The sequence below is a fragment of the Lynx canadensis genome, chromosome A1 (assembly GCF_007474595.2).
Source record: "Lynx canadensis isolate LIC74 chromosome A1, mLynCan4.pri.v2, whole genome shotgun sequence".
Classification (NCBI taxonomy): Eukaryota; Metazoa; Chordata; class Mammalia; order Carnivora; family Felidae; genus Lynx; species Lynx canadensis.
This window is the reverse complement of record NC_044303.2, coordinates 44,290,283-44,310,522: the sequence shown is the minus strand read 5'-3', so window position 1 is coordinate 44,310,522 and position 20,240 is coordinate 44,290,283.

Sequence of the window (20,240 nt, the reverse complement as noted above, 5' to 3'; positions counted from 1 at the left end):
AGTCTGCTTATAATGACTGTTACAAGTCATTTTTCAAATGGGACACTTTCAAGAATAAAAAGCCAATGTATGGGACACCTGGGTGACTCAGTGGGTTAAGCCTCTGACTTCGGCTCAGGTCATGATCTCTCTCAGTCCCTGAGTTCGAGCCCCGCATGGGGCACTATGCTGACGGCTCAGAGCCTCGAGCCTGCTTCAGATTTTGTCTCCCTCTCTCTGCCTCTTCCTGCTTGTCCTCTGTCTCTCTCTCTCTCTCTCTCTAAAATAAATAAACATCAAAAAAAAAAAAAGAAACAAAAAGCTGATGTAAGTAATAACGTGAAGATAATTAACATTAACAAGAACTGAAAAACTAGAAAGTTTACTTTTAAAATGTAATCTTGTCGGAGCGCCTGGGTGACTCAGTTGGTTGAGCGTCAGACTTTGGCTCAGGTCATGAAATCACGGTTCTTGGGTTCAAGCCCTGCATCAGGCTCTGTGCTGACAGCTCAGAGCCTGGAGCCTGTTTCAGATTCTGTGTCTCCCTCTCTCTCTGCCCCTCCCCAACTCGTGCTCTGTCTCCCTCTGTCTCAAAAATAAATAAACATTAAAAAAATTTTTAAATGTAATCTTGTCAGTAGCACGTTTATATTGCTTATAAGATAAACACTGCAATTATTAGCATGGTATGTGAGGCCTTGTGTGATCCGCGTTTGCCTACATCTTCAAATGTTTCCATGCTTCTTTCCATCCTGCTCACTGTGCTCCAGCCATTGGACTTTTTTCCACATTTTTTTCAAATGACTGTGCATGCTTGTAATTCAGGGTTTTTCACAGGTGTGGCCTGTGAATGATATAATCCTCTCCTCACCCTTTGCTTAGATAATCTCTACTCATTGTTCAAAGATTAGCTGAAATACAACTTTCTTACATACATCAATCCATTTCTAAGAAACTCTCACAGTAGCCTTGACTTCACTTTCTTAACCCCTCTCACATGGACAACCTATTAATGCAATGTTTCAACTCAAACACCCTACTATAATGTCAGCTTCATGCCAAAAAAAGAGCTCTAAATGTATCATTCATCTTTTTATCATCAGTGATTTAAAAAGTCCATTGTAGAAAAAGGTGCAAAAAAGCAGGCTCAAAAAAAGGTTGAAAGAAGCTACTGCCCTTTCAATATTTTTCTTTACTTAAATTCAATGTTTGATTTAGGGTAATGAGTAAGGATTCATCCTGATAAGTATGGGGAAAGATAGGTCAATAGCACAGGAAAGAAAGTGGGTCATTTTTGTGTTTATGTGGGTAGTTTTTGTATCAAATTTCCATCTCCTGGCATGTTAACAAAATTGCTGTCTCAAAATGGACTATTAATTGGCAAATCTGATAGATTATCTTGAATCCTTACCTCCTTTGTCTTCTACAGTACTGCCAATGTTCTCTTTTATACATTTTTTTTTTCCAAAATGCTTCTGTGCCCTGTTCTATTTTCTAATCCTGATAATTCCATCTCTGTGATTTTTCTTCCTCCTTTTCTATGTTAAGATATTCATAGAGATTCATTCACTCATTTAATAACTACTTACATGCCCACTTTTGCCTATCATTGTTCTAGTTATTCATTTATTCATTCAAATTATACTTATTAAGTGTTTCTTAGTACCAAACACTTATCCATGAACAGACTCCAGCACTGAAGAAGGCAAATAAAATCCCTGCTCTTCTGACACTTATTAGAGAAACAATAATGAATAAATCACACAAGTTTCCTGCTGTTATATGACCTGTATTTTAGTTAGTGAGGAGGAGGAGGGGTGGTGTAGGGAAAGAAGATAAACTAATAATAAAACAACAATATTTTTGTAAGAAATCTTAAGTTTTGTTAAGAAGATAAGATGTGTTATATGCTCTCTTAAATAATGTATTCAGGGGAAATATCTCTCAATAAATGCATTTTAGGCTGAGACTTAATTGATGAAAATGCTGATCATGAAGAATAGGGAAAAATGAACCTATCAGGTAGATGTAAATAGCAGGTGCAGAAGCACTTAGGAGGGACAGAGTTGGGCTTGCTCAAGTGCCAACAATACCAGTGGTGACAGAAATGAGTGAGGCAGGAAATACTAATGGGAGAATCACCGTTTTATTTTATTTCTGTTCTTACTCCTTCCATAGATCACAGCCAATACTTGGACTTGGCAGTTGCAAGTTGCGTCTCATTCCTGGATTATAATAAGCAAATACTTTTGAATTTCTTTTGTTATCATGTCATTGTTATACAAGGAATAGGATGTCAATTTAGGCAATTTTATTTGTTGCCTGATGCTTTTTCTCATTAATGGCCCCAATATTAATGTTTTCCCTAAGTGTGTATACTCCATATGACACTTGGAGGTTCACTATTTTGTAGAAAAATAGGTTCACTTTCCATTTGGGCTTCTGGATTCTACTATTTTTCCCTCTCCAACTATGGTCATATTTTCCCCTGCTTTTGACATATGCCTGCATTGCTTAAATTTCATTCTGCTTAAATTTACTTATTTCTAAGATACTCTTAAGACAAACTTGTTATTGCATTTCTTTCACCTTGTTTCTTTCCATTACCCAGAGATAAACTTATCAAAAATGCACATTTAAGAAATGCTAGTTAATCCATCAGCCAATTCTAAATGTCTGCACCATTTCAGCTTTTCACAGATGTACTAACAATTTGAATCTCTGATGATATAACAGCAATGCCTCCAATTCAAATGTAAGTAGAAAAAGCAGGTTTAGAATTGAGGAATAGGTTGGATTAGAAATAGAGATTTGAGAGTCATCTCATGGAGCTAATAACTGACACAGATGAAGTAGATAATATTGCTAAGAGGGAGAGTGGTACATGCATTGTAAGGACCAAGAATAAATTCCTCTCTTCAGCTTTAACCTGTGAAGGCTTTGTCCTTGATAAATCCTTGCATAGAGTTCATGCCTGTCATTTCGTCCACTGTTATGGTTGTCAGTGTAAATAATCAGGTGACTCGCTCACTATTTCATCCCAACTTCATGGATGGGTTCTTAGACCTGGAAAATAAAATAAAGCATATCCTGAATTAGAATTGTAATGATTGTGGCAGCCTGCTACCTCAGCTGTTTTTCTTGACCCTTATCGTAGTCAGAACATGTTGAGATTGCTGTAGTAAGAGTTAGAGGAGTAGATGTTAACCAAGATCTCAGTTTTTCTTCCACGTTGCTTGCTCTAACTTCATTTAGCCATGACCTTAATCATTGCCTCCATAATCTTCTATCAGAAATTAATGCTAAATATGTTTTGAACTAAATTTAACCTCTTTTTTTTTAAATTAATACAAGTGACTCCTGAATTTTCAGATTCCATGACTGTATCATAGGTGCGTTAAGCAACTATATTAGAAAAAAATATTATTATCTCTCACCTACCTCTCTTTTTCACCAGCTGTGAAGCCTTAAAACATCTAGTCTGTACTGCATTTTCAATTTATCCACTCCTTCCCATTCTCAACTCATTACCTTGTTATTGAACTGGACCTGCTAACCATTCTTGCCTATTCTCTCATCTCCATCTTCATTTATCACATTGTGAGATTCATTACTTTGAAACTGTTCCAAATGTGTTTCTTTGATCTACAACACGTATAATGTGTAGGCACCACCAGTTATTTTAGTCAGCATCTCTAATCTTAGAACAGTGGTTTTCTATAATATGGTATCATCCTACATTTTGCCCTCCTCTTTTACTATTTACATACACATGTAACATCAAACAATTATTTATCTTTTAACAGACTTTATACTTATGCATCATATTTTGGGTTCATTTTCTAAAAGGCATTTTCTTGTAAACATTTGCCTAAATAAATTATCTTCCTACTTACATGTCTGTCTAAACTACTACCTTCACAAGGGAACTTTTCTTATTTTCCAAGAAGATGTTTTATTTTTTTTTTACTTTGTATAAAAAGCTATGGTATATTGGGGTGCCTGGGTGGCCCAGTCGGTTGAGCGTCCCACTTCAGCTCAGGTCATGATCTCACACTCTATGAGTTCAAGCCCCGCATCGGGCTCTGTGCTGACAGCTCAGAGCCTGGAGCCTGCTTCAGATTCTGTGTCTCCCTCTCTCTCTGCCCCTGTCCTGCTCATGCTCTGTCTCTCTCTGTCTCAAAAATAAAAATAAAAACATTAAAAAAATTTAAAAATAAAAAAAAGCTGTGGTATATTTTACTTCTAAATTTTCATAATCAAGACACTATGTTCTAGTATAGTTTAGACTTATCTGTGACTTTGTCTTATCATTCTAATAGATTTTCAAACTCTCCAACACTAAATAGTGTTGTTGTTGTTGTTTTTATCTGCAGTAATTAGCATATTTGTATGCAACATGTTTTTGATAAATAAATGCTAATATGAATGAAATATGTTAATCACGGCCTTTAAGAGCATATTCTTTCATGAAAAATGGTGGGCTATTGCCCATTAGGAATATTTTTATTGCCATGTATATTCCTTAATTAATCTTGAGCTTCAGTCTGTCTTCTATAGTGTTTATTTTTACAGTGCGTGTGGGTAAGCAAACTCAATTCAAATATGAGTACATGCTTGTATCTCCATGCTTTATGAATCCACTTCTTTTTACATTGTATGTCTTATCTTTATTAGCTTCTTGTCATATTTATAGCCAGTAAAAACTCTATAGCCATTGTGAAATGAGATGTATGCCTTCATCAATGATTTGGAAGTATTTCTAGTGTTTAAAATACATTTTACAGAACTGTAAGTTTAACATTTGAATGTTTTTAATGTTTTGGATAATTTCTTACTGTTTTTATCTTTTTAATAACTAAAAATAAAGGAGCAATGATTCTTTAAACAATAAATTCATGAAGAATAAGTTCATAATGGTAAAATGTACTGAATTTATAAAATCTTATGCAAGTTCCATTATGATAATTATTTAGCACTTTCTCACCACATAATTACTTCGGTATAATCACTTCAAATTATTTTATCTTTTTATTAGGCTACTGAAAATAAGGAATTTACAAAATTAATTGCTTTATATTTGAAGGAATTATTATAGGATGTTTATATAGCTAAAACATCTGCAGAGATTTTTAAATAATTGAGTTACAAAGGACTATATTTTGTAATTGACTTCAACTTAAAAAAAAAAAAAAGCGGTTACAACCTGGAGATCCCTAAGGAAGCAGTGGAGAGAAGACATTGATATATTAAAATCCATGGTGAAGCTTTCCCCTCATGAATGTATATATTGAAGAATTTGTATAACTTCAAATTAATTGAAGATGTGACTGAAGTTCCAAATGTTAAGATTCTCGTATGTAGTATAATCTATTGTTCACAGATATTATAGCCTATTTTAGAACAAGTTTTGGAACAGACAGTTAATTACATCAGAAGCCATTTTGTAGCCTGCATATTAAATGCAAAAGAGGTCAAAGAGTCTTTGAAATATTTTCAGTCTGCTATGTTGTTTTGTTTATTAGTTCCTGAGCGAGAAAAATATGCAAAACGAAATAATCATAAAATATTGGAGCTACATTAAATATACTTAAAGCTAAAGAAAATGTGGTATCTATTTTATACCTCTATTTCTCTAATAATTTAAAAGCAATGAAATTTATAGCTGGTATAATTTTAGGTTTATAGTAACCTACTGGGTTAGGAAACTAGAAATCTTCTTATTCCATTTTACAAAGGAAAACTTTGTTTTTCAGTAAAACTTAATGTAGACACTAATCTCTAGCCTCCTCTACTCCTATTATTTTCCTTTGGTTACAGAGAAAAACGGAAGACATTTTGTATAATAAAAATATACATGTTTTTTTAAAACATTATACATCTTTAATAAAATACACATTTTAATACAATTTTCTGAGTGACTTCTTTGTGCCAACCCATCTTCTAAATGCTTTATTGTACCTAACCTTTAAAATATTCTAGTCAGTTGGATTTAGGTATTAACTGGAGTTTATAGAAAATGAGAAACAAAAGGTAGATTACTGTGTTAAGATTTCGGCGTTACTAAATTGCATAATTAGTATTTAGATCTGGCAGTCTGCCACTGAGCAGAGTTAATCACATAATCACACTACCTATTGTAAATGAAATGGACTTACTTTTTCTTGGACAAACAGGAAGAATTCTCTGATGAGAAGAAACCATCTCTGAAAAACAAACCTGGAACAGTCCTTCTTTTATTTTATTTTTTTTAAAAAAGGTTTTTTTAATGTTTTTATTTATTTTTGAGACAGAGAGAGACAGAACATGAGCAGGGGAGGGGCAGAGAGAGGGGGAGACACAGAATTTGAAGCGGGCTCCAGGCTCTGAGCTGTCAGCACAGAGCATGACATGGGGCTCGAACTCACGGAGTGTGAGATCATGACCTGAGCTAAAGTCAGACGCCTAACCTAGCCACCCAGGTGCCCCATGGAACAGACCCTAAGTAGAGGGAATAGCACATGCAAAGTATGGAAGGCAAGAAAGATTGAGGTATTTTCTAGAAAAAGCAAAAATAAAAATATTGTCTGTGGCTGGAACAGAGAACAAGTGGTATGAAATCAAACAGCCCTTTGGTCAGTGTTTTGTGTTATATATTATATGCAATTCACCCTTAAAAGGAAGGATACAAATTTCTCCTTAAAAGGCTTGCTTATTCAGTGTTTCAGTTACAACATCTGTAACATGAGGATATAGTAGCAACCCTTTCATAAGGTTTCTATCAATGTCTTTGAATTACTGTGTAACTGACTATGACATATTGAACACTCAATAAATTTTAGCAGATGTTACTACTTTCTAGTCTGGATAAGCCTCTGAGTAAATGCTATTCCATTTTTAATTAGAAAAATAGATATAGTAAAACCTTGAACTGCAAGTTACTTGTTCTGTGAGAGTTCCACAAAATGAGCAAACATTTCTAATAAATTTTAACTTGATAAACAAGCGATGTCTGCAATATGAGGTATTACGTGACACCGAATGTCACATGATCACAACTGAGCCAATAGTTCTTCTCTTTCTCTCACTGTGAGATTGTGGGTGATAGTCTCCCATGCTCGGATGCTCAGTCAGGCCATGGTGTTTGGCATAAATCAGTTATTTTTCAGAAAGTGCCCACAAGTGACACTAGTGTATTTTTTATCGCTTCAAAGCACCTATGGACAGTTCTTTGCATTTCCGTATAAGAGTAAGCTTAGGAATGCTTTGCTTCATTCTAGGTCAGGCTGCCTGAAGATATAGACCCTTTCCTCTGCTGCCTTATTGCCAGTTACGTTAAATACAGTATATGACAATAGTTTATTAATACTGTACTGTAGTCAGTATCCATGCAAGCATATACAATGGCCACCATACAGAAAAAGGTTAAAAAGAAAGGCAGTAAGAAGGAGATGACTACAGTGGAAGTTAAGAAGGAAATCATCAAGAAGTCTGAACAAGGTATGCAAGTGGCCAAAATTGCAAGATTTTATAAGAAGTCTACATTGACCATTTTCACAATATTAAAGAAAGAAGAAAGAAGGGGGCTAGATGCAGCAAAAGGAGTTATGTGAATATCAAAGCAGCGGCCATGTGTTCAGAAAGATGTAGAAAAGTTGCTTCTGTTTGGATTTGAGAATCAACTAGCACGTGATGCTGTGACCAAGAAATTATCTGCAAGATGGCAAAAGTCTTGTACACTGACATCTGACCTCATAAGTGAGAGGCCAGGTGTGTCAACAGAAAATGATGAAGGCTTCAAGAGCAGTAGAGGATGGCTTGATAACTTTAAGAGGAGAAGTGGCATCCATAGTGTTGTGAGGCATGGAGAGGCTGAAAGTTTGGACTCTCAGGGAGCTGAAACTTCATCCAAAAGCTTCTGAGTCTTACCTGCCAGAGCAAGTTTTTAACTGCGATGAGAGGATGAGAGGGGGCTTTTTTGGAAAGAGATGCCAGAGGACCTACATTACAAAAGAAGAAAATGAAATCATAAGCTGAGTCATAAGCCCATGAAAGACCATCTCACCCTCTTGTTTTGTGCTAATGCAAGTGGGGATTCTGAGAATCCAAGAGCCTTCAAGAGATGCAAGGTGCATAAGAGCCAGTTAAATGTCATGTGGAGGTCCAACAGCAAGGCTTGCGTCACAATCTTTAGGATAGATTTCCTCAGAAGGAAGTTATTTTAAGGATAGAATTTTTAAAGTTCCTGCAATATATTAGTGTTTTTATTTCAAAAAGAATTATCAGTAGTATAAAATAATGTAATTTTTAAACTCTTAACTTAATGATAACACTGTTGAGAATATTTCCTCATAGACAAAATAACGTACTCTTTCATTTTGCTTTAGTTTGATCATTTTGTGTAATGTGTGTATTTTATAAATATGTGTTACATGTGTTGAGAGTGGCTAAGTATTGTGAGTACATTGGTAAAAAGACACTAAACTGATTCCTTCTCTCACAGATTACAGTATAGAGGAAGAAACTCTCATGACGTGATTTAAAGCCAGTTTTTTAAGAGCTATGAAGTGTAGATAATACTATGGGATGACATAATCGTGTGTGTGTGTGTGTGTGTGTGTGTGTGTGTGTGTGTCCTTGCATAAGGTAACAGAGCTGGAGGGAGAATTGTAAGTATGTTTCTTGGGGAAATTGGAAGGTCAAAATAAGGGAAGAATTTTAGAAAATTAGATATAAGGATCAATTAAAAGTCATAAGAAATAGAAAATGACAAGACACATCTAGGATGGTTTAATACGAAACTGACTGAGTAGGATAGTGGAAGAGAAGAAGAATAGCACACAATTCTTGGGTGCTGTCTGGCTACTGGGATTCAAAATCTTCGTACACATCAGTGAATTGGCTGGTACATACAATACTTCAGGATTGCTAACTCTTTGGCCTTCACCTTCTGAATTTAGATTCCTGGTTCTCTATCTTGAAATTCCTTATTATCAATCAAGATCAACTTCTTTGGCTTAATAACTTAGCTTCCTGCTATGCTCTTGCACTGTATTTTCCAATAACTTAATATTCCCTACAGTTATGATTTTCTGGCCTTGATATTTAAGGATTCCAGTGACATTACATATTTTACATCCTTGCTAATATTAAAAATTTCCCTTTCTTACATCATCCCTTCCTTCCTTTCTCCCTTCTTTCCTCCCTTTCTTCCTTTCTTGTTTATCTCTATAAAAATTATTTAATATATGCCATGTCAGGAAGTGTTATAAGATACCGCAATAAACACAATGGACAAAGTCCATGCATTCAGAGTTCTAGAAATAGGTGTAGAATAACAGACAATAAAAGTAAAAATTAAAATATCAATTTGTGATAAATTTGAAAAATAAAACAAACGAGTGAAATGAACAGAGTCTTTTAACACAAACCATTTGGATAATTTTGTAGTTCTCCATGCCATCTTCAGTAGTCCAAATGAGCCTCTTTATAATATTTTTAAAGTTGATATAACCTTAAAAATCAACATTCCACTTTTCCTAAGTACAAAATTGTTAGTTCACAAACAATTACATTAATCAAACATATTCTTGACTAGTTAATTAAAGAAATTAAATTAATTTCAAATTGCTTTTAATTAAGTTACAAGAAATAATGCTGATTAAGGTAAGGTTTTTTTTTAATCTTCAATCATATTTTTCTAACTCTCAAGTTCAAAGTTTTAATTCATTAGTAACACTTTTATATAATGAAGAAAGTTGTCTATTTTTATATTTGAAGATAAATGGATTTGTGATTAGGCCAATTATAACTTGAAAGGTTTGTTTTCTACATAGTTTGTGCTAACTTCAACTTTGATGAAAATAAATAGCAATGTGTAATAGTGATAAAAATTATACATTTAATTCTACTTTTTCAAGTGCAACACAAAACTAGATGATTCAATAACAAATATTCTTAAATGGAAAATTAAAGTCAGTGTTTAATGTCTTTCATTATATTATGAGAATCTTTAAGGAGAGTGAAAATTTTCTTTTTCTTTTATCTCAGACTTAGCACATCATAAACATTCAAAAAATAGCATTTTATTAATTAAATGATTTAACATTGAAAATAAATTTCCCTAACATATAAGATAAGAACTGAGAAAAGGATAAGAATGGATTACAAATGGCAATACTTAGTTTACATTCTAAAAGCTATTTAGAAATGAAATCTTATTGGTATAACATATGATCCATTTCCTGAATAGTTTGTTTTCACAAGTCAAAATATATGTAATTAAAAGTTTTCTAGTAAGCATAGAAAGTAGAATATTCCAACTTTAAGGAAAGTATACATAAAAATTAAATATGCATAGATCCTAAATTTTCCATTTTATAACGTAGAAGCATTTTTTAAATCTTCACCTTCGCCATTTTAGATTAGATGATGAGATTCAAGAAGTACAACTAGTCAGTCATTGGAAACCATTGTGGAGGATGAGCTAGAGAATTTTTTTCATTTCTATCTGGAAAATATGTAGATAGTGTTCAACAAATCAAATGAATTTGGGGGAAGTTAAATGATAGAATTAACATTTAATAATTTTAGCTGTGTTCTAGACATATAATGTCTATAATTGAGAACCATAATTACATGTCTATAATTATGGCAAAGGATATTTTACTCCAGCTACATAAGCCTCATTTAGTTTTATTTTGTATTATTTATCAGTTGATTTTTCAAATGCTGTGTACGTTTCACAGTGAACATGGTTACTATATAAATATGTAAAATTTCATACTAACATTTTGGCATGTATATATGATAACACTGAATATTATTCAGCCATAAAAAAATAAAATCCTGCAATTTGTAACAACATGGATGGACCTGGAGGGTATTATGGTAAATAAAATCAGCCAGACAGAGAAAGACAAATACTGTATGATTTCACTTATATGTGGAATCTAAAAAAAAAAAAAAAAAAAAAAATGAGCAAACAAAAAAATCAAAACTGGGAGCGCCTGAGTGACTGTCAGTTGAGTCCAACTCTTGGTTTCAGCTAAGATTGTGATCTCACAGTTTCAAGGGTTCGAGCCCCGCATCACACTCTGTGCCAACAGTTCGGAGCCTGCTTGGGATCCTCTCTCTTCCTCTCTCTCTCCCCCATTCATACTCACTCAGTTTCTTTCAAAAAAAATACATAAACTTAAAAAATGTTTAAAAAAAATCAAAACCAGACTCATATATACAGAGAACAAACTGATAGCAAGAGGAGAGGGGGCTAGGGTGGGGGGGTTATGAAATGGGTGAAAGGGATCAAGAAATACAAACTTACAGTTATAAAATAATTCATGGGAATGTAATGTATAGCATAAGGAATATAGACAATAATACTGTGTTAACTTCGTATGGTGACAGATGATAACTAGACTTATGGTGATCATTTTCAATGTATATAAATGTCTAATCATAATGTTGTACACATGAAACAATCATGTAATATTGTATGTCAATTATACTTCAATAAAAAAACTAATGGAGGTAAAATACTAATCAGGCAGATAGCATATGTGACGGTAATTATGGTTTTAGGGCATGTTCTACATAAGGATTAGAGTGTAGTTATTCCTTACAGTTGTTAGAGAATAATTGGTGTCAATTTGGAATTATATAATAAATTATTCTAAAATAGAACTTTTTGCAGTTCAATATAGTATTCAAAATGTCTATGTTAGTAATTTTTATTTAAAAGTTTTAACATTTACTATGGAATCAGTATTGGGAAGGTTATATGTTAAATTAATACAGATATTTACTCTGTTTAATGAGTAACACCTTTGTCCTATTTTTCATTTCCCTAACATCTTGAGAATAGGCTATTTACCTTTTATAACTAGAGTGTGGGTAAGTATGCCTGATTGAATTGCAATGAAAACAAAACTTACAAAATAAATAAGAATGTCTGCTTTAAGATACGATGTAGTTGCTATTATTCTTGCCATAAAAAGTAAGATAATCAAAAGAAAAAAATACAAAACTCATGTTCTTAAAGAGTTTGGAAAGCTGTGATATAAAAGTAACTAGAAGAATTAAAATTCCACAGAGGCAAGACTTGTTTTATGATAAATTGTTGTAGCAATGACCTCTAATATGGTCACTCCTACCTCTATTGAAAAGTTACATTACTTTTAAGGGAGCCCAGCAAGATAGATTGATGAGTTTTCAGCAGAAATAATGGGAATTATGCAAAACAATGAAATGTAGTATTAAAGTGCTATTATTAAATAACTGCCAACTTAGAAGTCTATACTTAGAAATTCTTTAAAACATAAATTGAAATAAACATTTTCAGATGAATAGAATGATTAATTGTTACATCTGCACTAAAACAATTATTAAAAAAATCCCTTCAAGTATAAGGAAAATATTTATAGATGGAGATATAGAAAGTCTAAAGGAAATAAGCCAGGGTCAGGTCAAAGAAGTAATGTGTATGATTTAAATAAATGTGGACTTACTACTACAGTGGTAGTATTATTACAGTAATTACAGTTGTAATTATTACACAATTACTAATAATGATGATAATGTTTTTGAAGCTTAAATTTATGTAGAGCGTAAACATATAACAATATTATTTTTAAAATTAGGGAAGAGGATGGGGCGCCTGGGTGGCTCAGTCGGTTAAAAGTCGAACTTCGGCTCAGGTCATTATGTCACCATTTGTGAGTTCAGGCCCCACTCGGGCTCTCTGCAGTCAGTGCTCTCAGCACAGAGCCCACTTTGGATCCTCTGTCTTCTCTCTCTGCCAGCCCCCCGCTCATGCATGCTAGTGTGTGCACATGCTCTCTCTCTCTCTGTCAAACTCAAATATTTTAAAAAATGAAAAATAAGGAAGAGGAAAGTGGAGCTAAATATGTACAGAGTTTCAATGTTTGTATTAAGAAATAAGAACAGGAGCGCCTGGGTGGCTCAGTCAGTTAGGCGTCTGACTTAGGCTCAGGTCATGATCTCACAGTTCGTGAGTTTGAGCCCCGCATCGGGCTCTATGCTGACAGCTCAGAGCCTGGAGTCTGCTTCACATTCTGTGTCTCCCTCGCTCTCTGCTCCTTCCCTGCTCATGCTCTGTCTCTGTCTCAAAAATAAATAAAACATTAAAAAAAATTTTTTTTAAAAGAAATAACAGTTGAATTTCCGTGATCTCAACATTATTCTCAAAATCCTAGGAAAGAGCTGGAAATTATTTTAAAAAGCATTCACCAAGTAAAAAGAGACATACAATAAAGAAAATTTTACAAGCCTAAGTATTCGATCTTAAGAAAATTTTAAAATTATAAGTAAGAAAGACTGATCAATAAAAAGAAAAAAATACGTGTTACTTAATTAGAAATGAAATGGATCACTACTATAGATCCTACAGACATTAAAAGGGTATTAGAAAGTATTATAGATTGATAATAAATTTGAAAATTTAGATGAAATGGCAAAAGGTTTTGGAAATCGTGATTTATTACAACCGACATAAAAAACAATATGAAATATTTGTTACACCCTGTAGTTTTTAAAATAATTGAATCCATAATTGACTTTTTCACTAAGATATTTCTAAGTTCATATGGCTTTATTTGTTAATTCAAAACATTCAAGGAAGGAATATTAACAATATTACACCCAGGTTTTCAGAAAAAAATTAAATGAAAGATCACTTCTCAACTCATTTTATGAGCCTGGAATAATTTTACATTCAAAATTTGCTAAGAAATCTACAAGAAAGGTTAAATAACAGTTGAATTGATATTTAAAAAAATAATGCATGTTGTATTAGCAAAGAGGAAAAAGGTAAAAAAAAAAATAAAATTTTATGCTCAACAGACATTGAAAATTCTAACTAAATGAAATAGAGTTTTCTTAATCTTATAGTTAGTATTTCAAAAAAGTAAAAGAAAGCAGTTTTTGACAACATCATACTTAATGGAAAATATTGAATGCTTTTCCTCTAATTTGGGGAACAAAATTTTAAAAAAATGTTTTTTATGGCCATTTCTATTGAACATTGTACTGCATGTCTTTGCCTATGGGGAAAAAATGTATATATTGTAGAGAAATAAATTGTATAAAGATTGGTAGAAGACATGGAAAAATATCATCACAGATAACATGACTTTGAAAGATGAAAAATTTAAGGGGTATAGAATTAGAATTAATAAATAAGAATAGTAAGGTCTCTGGTAGAAGTAAATATACACACATTAATGTTCTTTCTATATACCACCAACCATCAATTAAAAACATATTATTTACAATAATATTTTAAAATATCAAAATTATACCAATAAGTCTCACTATAGATATGAAAACTCATACACTGGATTTCAAACCATTTCAGAGATTAATTTATCTAAACAAATAAAAAGTTACATCATATTATGAATGAAAGACAAGATTGTTTTTAAATATCAATCTTCAATCTTATTTAGAAATTTAGTGCAATCCCAGTTAAAATTTAAGGATCACAGAATCTTCCTTTTTTTCCTTTCTATCCTGCTTTCCTCCTTTTTTCTTCCTTCTTCCTTCCTTCTTTCCTCTTTTCATCCCTTCCCTTTTCTTCTTTCTTTCTTGCTTTCTTGCTTTCTTTCATTCTTTCCTCTTTATTGGCGGAGACTGATAAGATGATTCTAAAATGTATACAGAATTGCCAAGGACACTGAAGAGTCAAAATAATCTTGAGGAAAACAATCAAAGCTGGAGTATTTATACTCTCAATATCAAGCCTCACTGTGAATTCACAATAATAAAAGGAATATAGCATTGGCGTAAGGATAGATATATAAGGTAATGAAAATAATAGCAACTATGGTCATCTAAATTACAACAACAAATGTGCAATAGCAAAATAATGACAAAATTTTTTTTGAATAACTGGTGCTTTATTGATTGGGTAATTATATGTTAAAAATGAACGTTGGCCCTTACCTCGTAGCTCACACAAAATTTGAGAGGAAACACTGAGCTAACACAAAGAATTGGATTTCAAGTTAGACCAACACAAATTAGAGATCTTGCCCAGTATAGATTTATAAATAAATAAATAAATAAATAAATAAATAAATAAGAAACAATCAAGAGGTACAAGATTATGGTCAGGTCTGGATATTGAGGGCAACCCCCCACCCCCCTCCCCAGGTCCTTCTTTCGTAGATCAGACACATGTTCTTTCTGGTTCAGAGTAAGTGGCATACCAAACTGTGGTTCTTAGATTATTATCTTTTATTGGGATCATCTAGTTTATAAAACATCTCTATTTTATACCCCCAAAATACATGACACTTTAAAAATCCTGGCTCATAGATCCATACGTTTTGTATTAATTTACCAAAACCAGTCAAAAGCCTAATGCCTGATGACATTCCATAGAAAGGGACCTTCCTTTACCAAATACTATAATTTCATTTATATGAAGGATAGGGCTGTATGGTGAATATTTGTCTTCCCCCAAATTCATATGTTGAAACCTAATATCAAATGTGATGATATGTGGCAGTGAGGCCTTTGGGAATTGATTAGGTCATGAGGGTGGAGCCCTCATGGGATTAGTATGCTTATAAAAGAGACTCCTGAAAGCTTTCTAGCCCCTTCCACCCTATGAGTACACAATAAGAGGATGCCTGTCAATGAACAAAGAAGAAGGCTCTCACCAGACACTGAACCTCTTAGCACCTTAATCTGTGAATTGCTAAACTCCAGAACTGTGAGAAATAAATGTTTGGTGTTTAAGCCACCCATTCAATAGTACTTTTTTTATAGCCATGCAAACAAAGGAAATTAGTCCCTTCAGTGGTGATTAGACCAAGTCACCTTGTTTTTTTACATTTATTCTGGGATATACATTTGGTAATTCTAGGAAAAAATAGATCACAATCCAATCGCTTTAACTTCCTTTTTTCTCCAGAATAATCTCAAAGTAAAAGATAAAATAAGGTGTATGTAGAAAAATAGTTATTTAAATTTGGCATAAGCAGATTTCTTAAGCAGAATATAAAAAAAGTGCTAAGGAAATAAAAACATAAAATTTATTATATTGGACTTCATTAACATTGAGAACTTTGCATCTTCAAAAAGTACCATAAGGAAGTGAATAAGCAAGAAACTGTCTAAAAAAGACATCTGCTGTATATCTATCTATCTACCCAGATTTCTTTAAATGAATAAGAAGAAAGTATGACAAATAATGCTATGTGTGCATGTGTCTGTGTGTGTATATATATATGTGTGTGTGTGTGTGTGTTCTATATGTGTATATGTGTGTGTGTGTTCTATAATGCTATATAGAAAGAAATAGTGCCCACTCTCAGCACTGAGATGAATTGTTACCCTGTGAGAAAGGAAGCAAGAGAGAAAGATAAAAAAAAAAAAAAAGAGGGTAGGAAGGAAAGAAGAAAGGAAAGAAGGCAGAAAGGAGGGGGGGGAGGGAGGAGAAAAAAGATGGAGAGAGAGGGAGAGGAAGGAAGGAAGGAAGGAGGGAAAGAAGGAAGAAGGAGAAAGGAATAATTGGATAAAAAACAAGATTGGAAAGAAAGAAAGGATTGGAAAGAAACCTCAGTCTCATAGGGATCATGATTGTGTATGTTGAAAATTCGAAAGACTCTACAGAAGAAAAATTTAAATTTATGAGTGAATACGGGAAGACAAAATAGAGTTACTATTTATATTTCTAAATATGAGCAACAAAAATAGAAGACATATTTAAAAAACAATATTATTTGAAATGACATAAAATATAACACACTTAAGAATAAGCCTACAAAATGATGTACACAACTGCTAAACAGAAAACTACATTGGTGACTCTGGACGACATTATGCCAAGTGAAATAAGCCCAACACAGAAAGACAATACTGTGTGATCTCATTATGTGTCAAGTCTTTAAAAAAAAAATTGAACTTCTAGTAACAGAGAGTAGGGTGGTAGTTACAATCAGTTGGGATGGGGGAAAACAGGAGGTTTTGATCAAGGAGTGTAATTTTAGTTATAAGATGAAGAAATTATGGTGATGCAATGTACATCATAGTGACTATAGTTAAAAATAGTGTATTATATCCTTGAAATTTGCTTAAAAAGTAGATCTTAAGTGCTCTCACCACACACACAAAGATAACTATATGAGGTAATGGTTGTGTTAATTAGTTTGCGTGTGGTAATCACTTCACAATGTATATCAAAACGTCATGTTGTATACCTTACATACATGTAATTTTTATTTGTCAATCATGCCTCAATAAAGCTGGGGAAAAACCCAAAATAATAACTTCAATTCTATACAAATAGCATCATTTTAGTATTTGGAAATCCTGCTTTAATGCTTTAAAGCATTAGCTTCCAACTCACAATCAGGACAAGAACATATCGTCACTAACATCACTAACATTGTTTCAGGTATGTTACATAACACATTTAGAAATTTGATTTATAAAAATTATAAATATTTTCATTATTTCTGTTACGATTATTTACCTAGAAACATTCATAAACAATAAAATAAATCAGTAAGATTAACAAAAGGATTTATATCTCAAAAAGTCAAGGAAAGAAATGATTTCTAAGGTAAATGCCTTAGGAGAAGGGAAACCAGAAGCATAGAATGAGGAAGAAGTTTGTATAAAGTTTAGTCAAGCTGGTGAGAAAGTTAATGCGATCTTGGTTACTACTGTGGGCAAGGAATTTTTTTTTTTTTTTCAGAACATTAAGTGGTCTAAAGAAATGTGGGATGGTTGAAGTAAATAGACTTTAGTTGGGGCAATAGAATGACTTCAGTATACGTGCTGCTGAAGCGAGCACAAGGACATGTAGAATGACTTCAAACTACCCTGTATGACAATTCCGGAACCACCTTGCAACTGCCATCAGGAGAAAGCCGCCATAACCCCAAAGCCCCTGCTGACTTCGAAACCACTCACTACCTACCATGATCCACCGGTACAGTATGAATGCTTTCACCCAGCCTGTTGAAATCCTAAAAATTGCATTTGGACACTGGATCCTCTGGTAAAGGTACAGAGGGAACAAAGCCTCTATGGCTGGGTTAGCCAGAAAAAAAATATAGAAATAGCAAAATCAACCCTCATGATACCTCCACTTTACTAAACATTCCCAGAGTTAAGTAAAGGTACCCAACTCCATAAATCAAAATCACAGGTTAACAATAGTAAAACATAGGAAATACAGATTCTAACTTTCCTGACTCTGTAGAAGGCATGTTGAATAGAATTTAAATGCAAATCAAATATAAGCATTCTTTAAAAGTAGTTATTCCTTAAATTTGATAGATATATCACTTACAACATACTAGTTTTGTACAACCTATTTATAAGACATTTGATGACAGAGAAAGGAGTTGACTAAAATAGAGACTACAAACTATGTTATGCTCAAGTACATATCATATTTTAGACCTGTTATGCAAACATCAGAGTTAGTAGGGAGCAAAATTAGTACGGCAAATCAGAAACACTCAAGTGATTCACATTCACTTACATTGGGTTTTACTTTGAGTAGGACACATAAGCAGAATACAGATTAGAAAACATATTTTGCCTCCAAACTACTAATTTGCAGACTCTTGTCAAGAGACAAAAGTACTATCCTGAAATACAACACTCTGGGTCCTAGTCCTGAAGCTGCCACTTTTAGGTTGTGGCATTTAGTCCCACTACAACAGTAATTTCGTCTGTAAAATTAATAGGTTTGAGCAGGAAATCTCATACATTGTATGTGAGAAGGTGAGTGAAAGATGTTTTATTTCATATATACACCTGCAAAAAGCAATCCTGAAGAGATTTTAGTCCTAAAAGGAAAGATTTGTATATAATAGAAGAAAGAATACAATGCTTGGTTATTTTTACTCATTTTGCACTTCTTAAGGCTAATTTAGTTTGGCACTGTAGGAAATTAGTGTCAAACTCTAAGTCAGGATTTAAAAGTTTAAATCCAACCTGACATCTGGACAGAATGTTAGTTTTAGCTGAAGGGTATATCTTGTCTTATTTTCATTTTGAATATTAATTTGTAATATATTGCATTCAAAAGATATTTGGAGGAAAACGATATTTGGTATATTAATGTTATACATAGGTGCCAAACCAGAGACTTGGGAAAATAACTTTCATAAATGGAATTGCAAAAATTATTTTCATTTATTTTTTAACACATGTCCTATTGACCACAGATTCAAGCATAACATTAAGTGATTTGACTAAAGCACTTCTTCATTCAAATATATCACACATCATTAAGGTTTGCTAAATTAAAAAAAAATGAATTCATTACTTAAATATTTTAGTTTACATCTCCAGGTGTTTATGTAATGACTTAGAATTATGTTAAATACTGCTCTCCAAAGTATTCATGTCAAATTTTTCACTAACTTGTTCTGACTGCCATGGAAATTTGAGAATTGGTTTCTGAATAATTTACTTTGCCCCCCTATATGATACTTTCTTTTTACTATAAACTTAGCACCACATAGTATGGAGACTTACAAAAAAAACAACTTAAAATATCATTGTCAATATCTAATATATTAGTAGGTGAGAAAGTTTGTGAACTTGAACTCTCATGAAGTTATTCCCAAACCTGCATTTTGTGCTTTTCCTTCAGTGATTACTATAATTTTAGAAAATTATTTTTATAGTCCTCCTTTAAATATTATCACCATTGCACTGCTAGCTCCTGGAAAACAGAGCATGTTTTATTACTGATTTTCACTATTGTGATTACTTACGATTAGAAGAATACTTCTGGCATTGTCTTTTTTTCAGTAAATATTTGTAGAAGGAATGAATAAAAGAAAGAAATAAAAAGACAGATGGAAAGGGAAGGGAAGGGAAGAGAAGGAAAGGGAAGGAAAGAAAAGGAAAGGAGGGAGGGAGGGAGGGTGACGGAAGGAGGGAGAATGTGACAAATATTGAATGAATGATCAGATCCTTTTTGTATTTAGAACTCAATTTGCAAATATTGTTCCAAGTCTGGTAGAGAGCTTTCCAGGCAGGCAGATTCTGACAAAAGATGGTATAGGACTTTATTTGGCAGACTTCAAGAGTTTTGGATTTCAAATTGTAAAAGCAATGGCATTTATATGGGTAAAGGTAAGCTCACTCACTGAAGCACAGTTTGCCTGTGTGATTTATTCAGGTCACTGGATCCTTAATTCCAGGTACTTTAGTTAGTAGTATATTGACTATCACAAATCTTCTCCCTCTTTGTTCTGTTTATAATAGCAGCCAGGGTCACAAAAAGA